The sequence below is a fragment of the Sphaerodactylus townsendi genome, linkage group LG01 (genome assembly GCF_021028975.2).
Source record: "Sphaerodactylus townsendi isolate TG3544 linkage group LG01, MPM_Stown_v2.3, whole genome shotgun sequence".
NCBI lineage: Eukaryota > Metazoa > Chordata > Lepidosauria > Squamata > Sphaerodactylidae > Sphaerodactylus > Sphaerodactylus townsendi.
The window spans coordinates 7,452,565-7,460,023 of NC_059425.1; the positions used below are offsets into that span (position 1 = coordinate 7,452,565).

The 7,459-nt window shown below is 52.6% G+C and overlaps 1 protein-coding gene across 1 annotated transcript in view; it reads right to left on the reverse strand.

Annotated features, from left to right (window-relative positions):
* Nucleotides 1-7,201, reverse strand: part of DENND4B (DENN domain containing 4B) — a 70,088-nt gene extending 62,887 nt beyond the window's left edge. Inside the window, exon 1 of the mRNA XM_048503379.1 lies at nucleotides 7,092-7,201. The gene's annotated coding sequence lies outside the window, so the exon portion shown is untranslated. The remainder of the gene's footprint in view (nucleotides 1-7,091) is intronic.
* Between the last annotated feature and the right edge of the window lie 258 nt (nucleotides 7,202-7,459).

Consider the following 7,459-nt stretch of genomic DNA (forward strand, 5'->3'; position numbering starts at 1 on the left):
CTGCAGCAACAGGCATGAAATTGATCAATATTCTCTGCAAAGTACCGTCGGAGGCTTTCATGGCCAGATTCAACTGGTTGTTGCGTTAACAGTGTGTTAACAGACTTCTCTCTGTGATACACTTCTGAAGATGCTGACCACAGATGCAGGCGAAACGTTAGGAACAAGATCATGGCCAAACAGCCTGGAAAACCCACAACAACCACTCTTTGCAAAGCCCTTCTTTTCTGTTAAGTTGAATGCCAGCCCAGGGAGACTTGGGGGACTGTTGGACAGGTCTTGCCCCTCCGACCACACTCACCTGAAATAATACTTTACATACGTTTGCTGCCTGCCCTTTTTCTACTGTCTCTCTACCGTCTGTCAAAACGAAGAGCTGGGAAGCCCTGTGTAGATTGGGAAAGGGTGGAGAATGGGAATCCAGACCGTTCACGTTGACAATAGCGACATTTTTATCCCATGCAGCATTCCCCTGCTCCCGATTCCACGCTCAGAACACCCCTGCAAGGTAGGACGGGGGGGTAAAACTGGCTTTAGAACACCCAGTGGGGTTGGTGGCTCTGTGAGAAACTTGAACCCAGCACACAAACACACGAGCACCTTAAGTCTCCAGTTCTCAAGGGTGCTGAAGTTTTAAAGGAAGGGTGGGGGAGAGAGAGCGGCCCCACACCCTTGCGGCCTCCACTCTCATAAAGACAATCAACCACGCACAGCAGATGGCCGTTCGTCCGCAGGACCCACCGACAGGTCACTGCCACAGGCTGTTTTGCCCTTCCGCATGCCCTCGAACGCGGGCCCCGCCGGCCTGTCCTTTTCCCACCCTGCCGTCAGCCGCTGTTCTATTTTAAGCCCAGGGCCCACATGACTCTCACTGGCATCTCTCTGCCGCAGGAATAGCAAGTGCCTCGATTTAAATTCCCGGCCCAGAAATTGCCAGGTAACGCCTTTGGCAGGCAGCTGGCGCCTCCGCCGTCCACGAAAAAGGCAACGTGGATGCGTTGGGAGGAAGCCTGTTTGCACAATAAGGAACCCAAACAGAGGTTATCACGATCCTGACATCACCAGTGGTGGCGGCACGCTCCTCTGGTCCTGGAACCGCTCCAAGACGGCGGAGACAGGACCGGCCACACGCACAAAAGCGTCTTGCTCTGCACACACAAGCAGCCCGTTCATTTCTCCAGCTAAACTGAAAGTAAATTTCGAGACCCGGTGTGGAAATTCCCTTTGCAGCAGCAGAGCACGGGGAGAGCGCAAAAAAAAGGCCGTCGATGGGCACACCAAAAAACAAGTGCTTCGAAGTTACGCTGCATTTTGCACGACGAGGGAGAAAACACCCAGGGAGTTCTGGGTAAGTGTCCAGGAACACCAGCTGTCTGCCCTTCTCCCCAGCCTCATAATGTCACTTCCCGTTTTCTGTCCAGTCCTCCTGGGAAAGGGGATTTAAACACACCAAGCACTGAGCTGCACAGATGCATACAGTCTTCCTTGGAGCGTACCACTTCAAATCACATGGGGGTGAAGTCATCTTTGGGAATGCAGAGACAGGAGTCCCCGAATGAAGAAGACTAGCACCTCAAGGGGACAGCTGGGTCGATCTTGAACTGTGCTTAATTCTATCCTCTCTAGAAAAGGGGAAGTGTGGGGTAGCCAGTATACCCTCTGGAAAAACAACAACAGGCTATCTCACAGCGCTCGTCCCCAACTGAAATTGCGCAACTGTGACCCACAGTAAAAAAAGAAATCCTCCATGTTCAGAGGCAATGTATCTTTGAATATGAATCGCTACACGGGGAGGGGAAGAGAATGGCGAGAAAGGGCTGCTTGTCTCCTTACCCTTGGGTTGGATCCTGCAAATTCAGTCTGCTAACTGTGGTGTTCACCCCCTCCACTGGCAAAAGGAGTTTTCTGCCCCAAGAGGGGAAGGAGGAAGTATCTTGCGTTCCAGAATTAAATCCCTTGCTTCTTGGAGACACCCAGCTGACCACTGTAGGAGACAGGATACTGGTCCAAAGGGATATTTAGTATTATCTTGCTGGTGTTCTTAACTGAAACTTATTTGCTTGCAACAGCATTTCCACATCCTTCTACTCCTGGTTTCTCCCCCTCCATGTTATTTCTCCCTCTTCTCTGTCTAAACTGTAAGTGCCCTGAGGCAGAGACCTTGCTTTTTGTTTATGGCACAGATGGCGACTGGTGCCGAAAACAACAAGGATAATAAAAGTGAGCCAGGAATTATTTACCACGCAAGAAAGAGCAGACAATTGACTTGCATGCCGCAAACGAACACAGGATATGCGCACATATGAGCCACAACCCTGCAGCTACGGATACAGAAGAGCACATGTGGTTACAAAGGTCCCCGGCCAAGATCCGCACCTGTTACTTCCTAACCACAACAGCACCTGACGCCTGTAATGCACGCCCATCTCGGCCTGTACCGCAAGGTTCACAAATTATAAAGCAATTTTTCTCCTGCTCTCTTAAAAAAGAAAATATTAGAACCCCGTGAAACTGATGGACAATAAAGTCAGGACGGAAGGACACTGTCACACAATTAACCTATGGAACTCACCGCCACAGGGCGGCTGCCAACGCAAAGAGGTTTGAAAGGGGACAAATTTGCGGAGGATATGTTATGCATGCTGGCCCAACAGAACCTACACATTCAGAGGCAGTATATCTCAGGATACCGGTTTCTAGGGGGATAGGCCGAACTGATACATATGACTGACTGCAATGGACCTAGGAAATGTATTGCATCTGAATGCTTTCACGGCTCAAGGATTACTGAAGAGTTGAGTGGTTCCTCTCTGGAAGTATGGCGTTGTAATTTCAGTAGTATTTTTCTCCTGATAGCTGGGCTTTAGCCTGCATCTGTGGCTGGCAGCCAGCCACAGATGCAGGTGAAACATCAGGAGAAAATGCTACTGGAACACGGCCATACAGCCAGGAAACCACACAACACCCCAGACTAGATAAACGCTGATCCAGCCCAGTTGTTATGATTGTACAGGAGAAACCCCTGAGCTCAACTCAGTTGGAAACGGAAACTTCAGGACGTGAACTATTTCCTGGCCCTCAGCAGTACCTAAATACAACAGCATTTAGACACTCAAGTGCAGGGGACAGGCAGAGCTGGATGAAGCCGATACCCGGACTCGGTAGTCACAAGCCAAAGGTTCCCACCCAGGTGGAGAAAGGAACGTGCACGTTTCCAGTTCCTCTCCAAGTGCCAAGAATGGCCCAAGCGAAAGGCCGCAGAGAAAGCAAGAATGAGCAAAGAGGGGAAATTCCCACTAGCAGAGAGAAGGAAGTATCCCCCCTCCGCCCCGGCCACTTTCTGGACAGGGAGAGAAAACCAATAAAACACCAGATATCTAAAAGTGAAAGTTATATGGCAATTCAGAGCTGGGTGGGGTGGATATTAGGGGAAAAGAAATAGGAGGAGGGACAGAGTTTTGGAAGAGAAAAAGTGCAGAGAAGGGCAACAAGGATGATTGAAGGACTGGAGCACCTCCCTTATGAGGAGAGGCTGCAGCGTTTGGGACTCTTTAGTTTGGAGAGGAGACGGCTGAGGGGGGGGATATGATTGAAGTCTATAAAATTATGCATGGGGTAGAAAAATGTTGACACAGAGACATTTTTTTCTCTCTCTTTCTCACAATACTAGAACCAGGGGGCATTCATTGAAAATGCTGGGGGGAAGAATTAGGACTAATAAAAGGAAACACTTCTTCACGCAACGCGTGATTGGTGTTTGGAAGATGCTGCCACAGGAGGTGGTGATGGCCACTCACCTGGATAGCTTTAAAAAGGGCTTGGACAGATTTATGGAGGAGAAGTCGATCTATGGCTACCAATCTTGATCCTCCTTGATCTGAGATTGCAAATGCCTTAACAGACCAGGTGCTCGGGAGCAGCAGCAACAGAAGGCCATTGCTTTCACATCCTGCACGTGAGCTCCCAAAGGAACCGGGTGGGCCACTGCAAGTAGCAGAGAGCTGGACTAGATGGACTCTGGTCTGATCCAGGTGGCTTGTTCTTATGTTCTTATGTTCTTAAGAGAAGTATATACTAGTAGTCCCAAAGAAAGAGAGGAAGTTCCTCGGGGCACAGCAGTTCCTCATTCAGAACCTCGGAGGGCATCGGGAAGTGAATGGGTGTAGCCGGGGATGTTCTAGAGTTTGCAAGAATTGCAGAGCGATTAAAAAATGGGGAGGGTGGGGAGAAACCGGAAAGTAGCCATCGCAGCCGCTTATAGGATGCTAACCCATGCCTCGTAGCCAAGCACAAGGCGGTTACACCCATACGCCCACATCGGCACACCTAACCTGTCTGGTCTCTCCTGCCAAGCCACAGAACAGCCGGGGGGCAATTCGGGGCCCGGGATCCAGGGCAGAGCCTCGGCCTGCTGGTACGCATCCACTACCTGGAAGCCCCAACAGGACAGTCCGACAGGTCACAGATTTAGCCCAGCGTCCAGTCTGCAGGGTTAACATTTCCAGTGGAAGTCCATAACAAACGTCCGAAAGGCAAACAAGTGTCCCCTGCTGTGTGCTGCGTAATATCGGTGACTCAGAGGTGAACATGGAGGTTCTATCTAGCAGCCCATCTAAATAAGAAGCTGTGCCAGATCAGACCGAGCGTCCATCTGGTCCAGAATCCTGGGGCCAATCAGATGCCACAGAGAAGCCCACAAGCAGAAACCCCTGAACACCCTTTACCCACCCATTTACCCCCCAGCATCTGACAATCACAGGCATTCTACCCCGAGCCCAGAGGTCCCAGTTAGCAGTCATGGTTAGTAGCCACTGATAGACATCCTATAACAGTGTTGGCGAACCTTTTCGAGACCGAGTGCCCAAACTGCAACCCAAAACCCACTTATTTATCGCAAAGTGCCAACACGGCAATTTAACCTGAATACTGAGGTTTTCGTTTAGAAAAAACAGTTGGCTCCAAGGCGTGCGTTACTCAGGAGTAAGCTTGGTGGTAGTCGGTGGCTTTGCTTTCTCTGCGGCTTTGAAGCAACCGTGCAACTCTTACAACGGGTGAATCACGACCCTAGGAGGGTTTACTCAGGGTTTACTCAGAAGCAAGCCCCATTGCCAGCAACTGAGATTACTCCCAGGTAAAGGATCACGCTTTAGTCCTTCGCATGAAAATCAGTGGGGTTTAACAGCGCTTAACAGGGTTGCCTACACTGCTTCCCCAAAACTAGATCTTAGGTTTAATGCTAATAATCGAGCCCAGCGGCCCAGGCCAGCCTAGATGTGGGGGGGGGGGGGAGACTCTGTTTGCACGCGCCCACAGAGAGGGCTCTGAGTGCCACCTCTGGCACCCATGCCATAGGTTCGCCACCACTGTCCTATAAATATGTCCAATCTTCTTTTAAAATCCATTTAAGCCCTGCATAGCCTGGGACAGCCCAATTCTGTTAGATCTTAGATGCTGAGCAGGGTCGGCGTGGAGGGTAAGGATCATATTTTAACGTTCCAACCGAACAGTCCAGAATACCCTGATCAGGCTAGCTTGATCCGGTCATATCTTGGAAGCAAACTACGGCACATCTGTTCGTCTCTAGCCTTGCAAACCTCACGGGGCCACCGTAAGTCAGTGCAACTCGCAGGCGCTTTCCCCCACCACCAAGCCAGCGGCCACCACCCTTGTGGCAGGGAGTTCCGCAAGCCAAATACACCTCTCAGCAGCATTTAAAATAATCAATAATCATCTTCCGCTCCCCCACACTGCAATAGCCACCAGAATGGTTGGAGTGACCGGTTTTGCACGCACCAAAACGATTTTGAGAATTACAGGGGGGTGGGGGGTGGGGAGGGGAGGGCAGACTAAAAAGGCCAAGCTTTGTTGACTGGGAACGTATTCCAAAGAAGAACCAGATAAGAAACCCATTAAAGATGGGGGGGGGGTGTAATAAAGAAACTGGGAATGAACAGATGGGGGAGATAGTACCTTTGCAAGAATGGGGGGGTTGGGGTTGATAGGGATCAACACTCAACACCTCAGTCAGAAATTTCAAGGGGGGAGGGAGGAAGACCAGGAGGAAGAAGCTGCCCCTTAACATGTGAAGCAAACACCACAGGGGTGTATGGACCATGCCTCAAGGGGGGAAAAAGACATCAATAGGGGAACTGAGAGGGTAGGCCGAGTGGAAACAGGTTGCATTGGGGTGGAGGGTTTCCCATGGGTGAGGGTCCCCTAAAGAAAGGGCTCTCCTCATACCTGGTCAACACCTGGAGCATCTTCAGGAACAACAGGTCTGAGGAAGGTGGAAATCAATATTCCTTCCCGAAAGACACGTGGAGGGAGTCAGTGGGGGAATCCAGATTTTGATGAGGAAAAGCAGAATAAGGAATGGGGGCCTTACAGGAACGGGGGGGGGGGGTTCAGGAAAAGAAGCCGAGGGGCCCTAGACACTCAGGGGGGCAATACCTTTACAAAAGCATATTGGGAAGGCCCCTTGAAACCATACAGATGACAAGGAGGGAGGAGAGGAAGAGGGTCCAGTCCCCTAAAAACTTTAGGGGGGGGGGTTGGGGTAACAGGGTGATGGAGAAGAAAAAGTGAAAGGAGGGGAGGACAATTTTAAAAGGGTCCGGCCAAAACTGCAGGACGGGGAGTGTTTGTGGGGCGGGGAGGGGCATGAATGTCCCTATCCAGAGCCCTGGAGATGCCCACCCCACCCCCTGAAATGGGGCCAGGAGAGAGATGTCACGCGCTCGCAGGGTCCCTTTCGCAACGACCTGGGATGGGAGGGAAGGTGGGAGGGGGGGGGGTTGGGTGGGGAGGCAATGAAGTCTGCTCAGCTGGGGGGGGGGGGCGGAAAAGAGAAGATTGCAAAAGAAAAGACTGCAAAAGGACCGGGGGCGGGGGGGGGGGGAGAGGGACGTTGCAAGGCATTCCTCTGCTGGGAAAGAGAGGGAGGTGCAGAGATGCCAGGTGAGTGCTTAGGGAAATTGGGAATTAGTGCCTCAGGTAAGTGGGACGGGGGGGGGGTGAATGTGAGGCCAACCTGGTGTTGGCAACCCCTCCCCCCAAACCCCCCTCCCTCCCCCCCCCCCGCGCCCAGGTACCTGTGCAGCCTGCGCCCCCGCCCGCGCTCCTGCTAGCCACCAGACCACGCCATAGCCTGGGCCGCCCGGGCTCAGCTCCCTTGCTCGGCTCCACTCCGCCCCCCCCCCCTCCCAGGAGGCTCCTCCGGCGCCCCCTGCTGGTTGGGAGGACCCGCCGTGGCTTCAACCGCTCCCCCCCCCCGCCCCCGACCCCGACCCGCCCGCGCCGACCCGCCCAGGTCCAAGCGAGCAAGCCTTCGAGCGCCACTGAACGCTTCGGCGTTGCAGAGGAGGGGTTTGCGTTCCTCTTGCGCGCGCGCAGAAAATGGCGCCCAAATTGCAGACGCGCCCAGGGTTGGGGGATTCCTGGAGGTTTGGGGAGGGGGCTG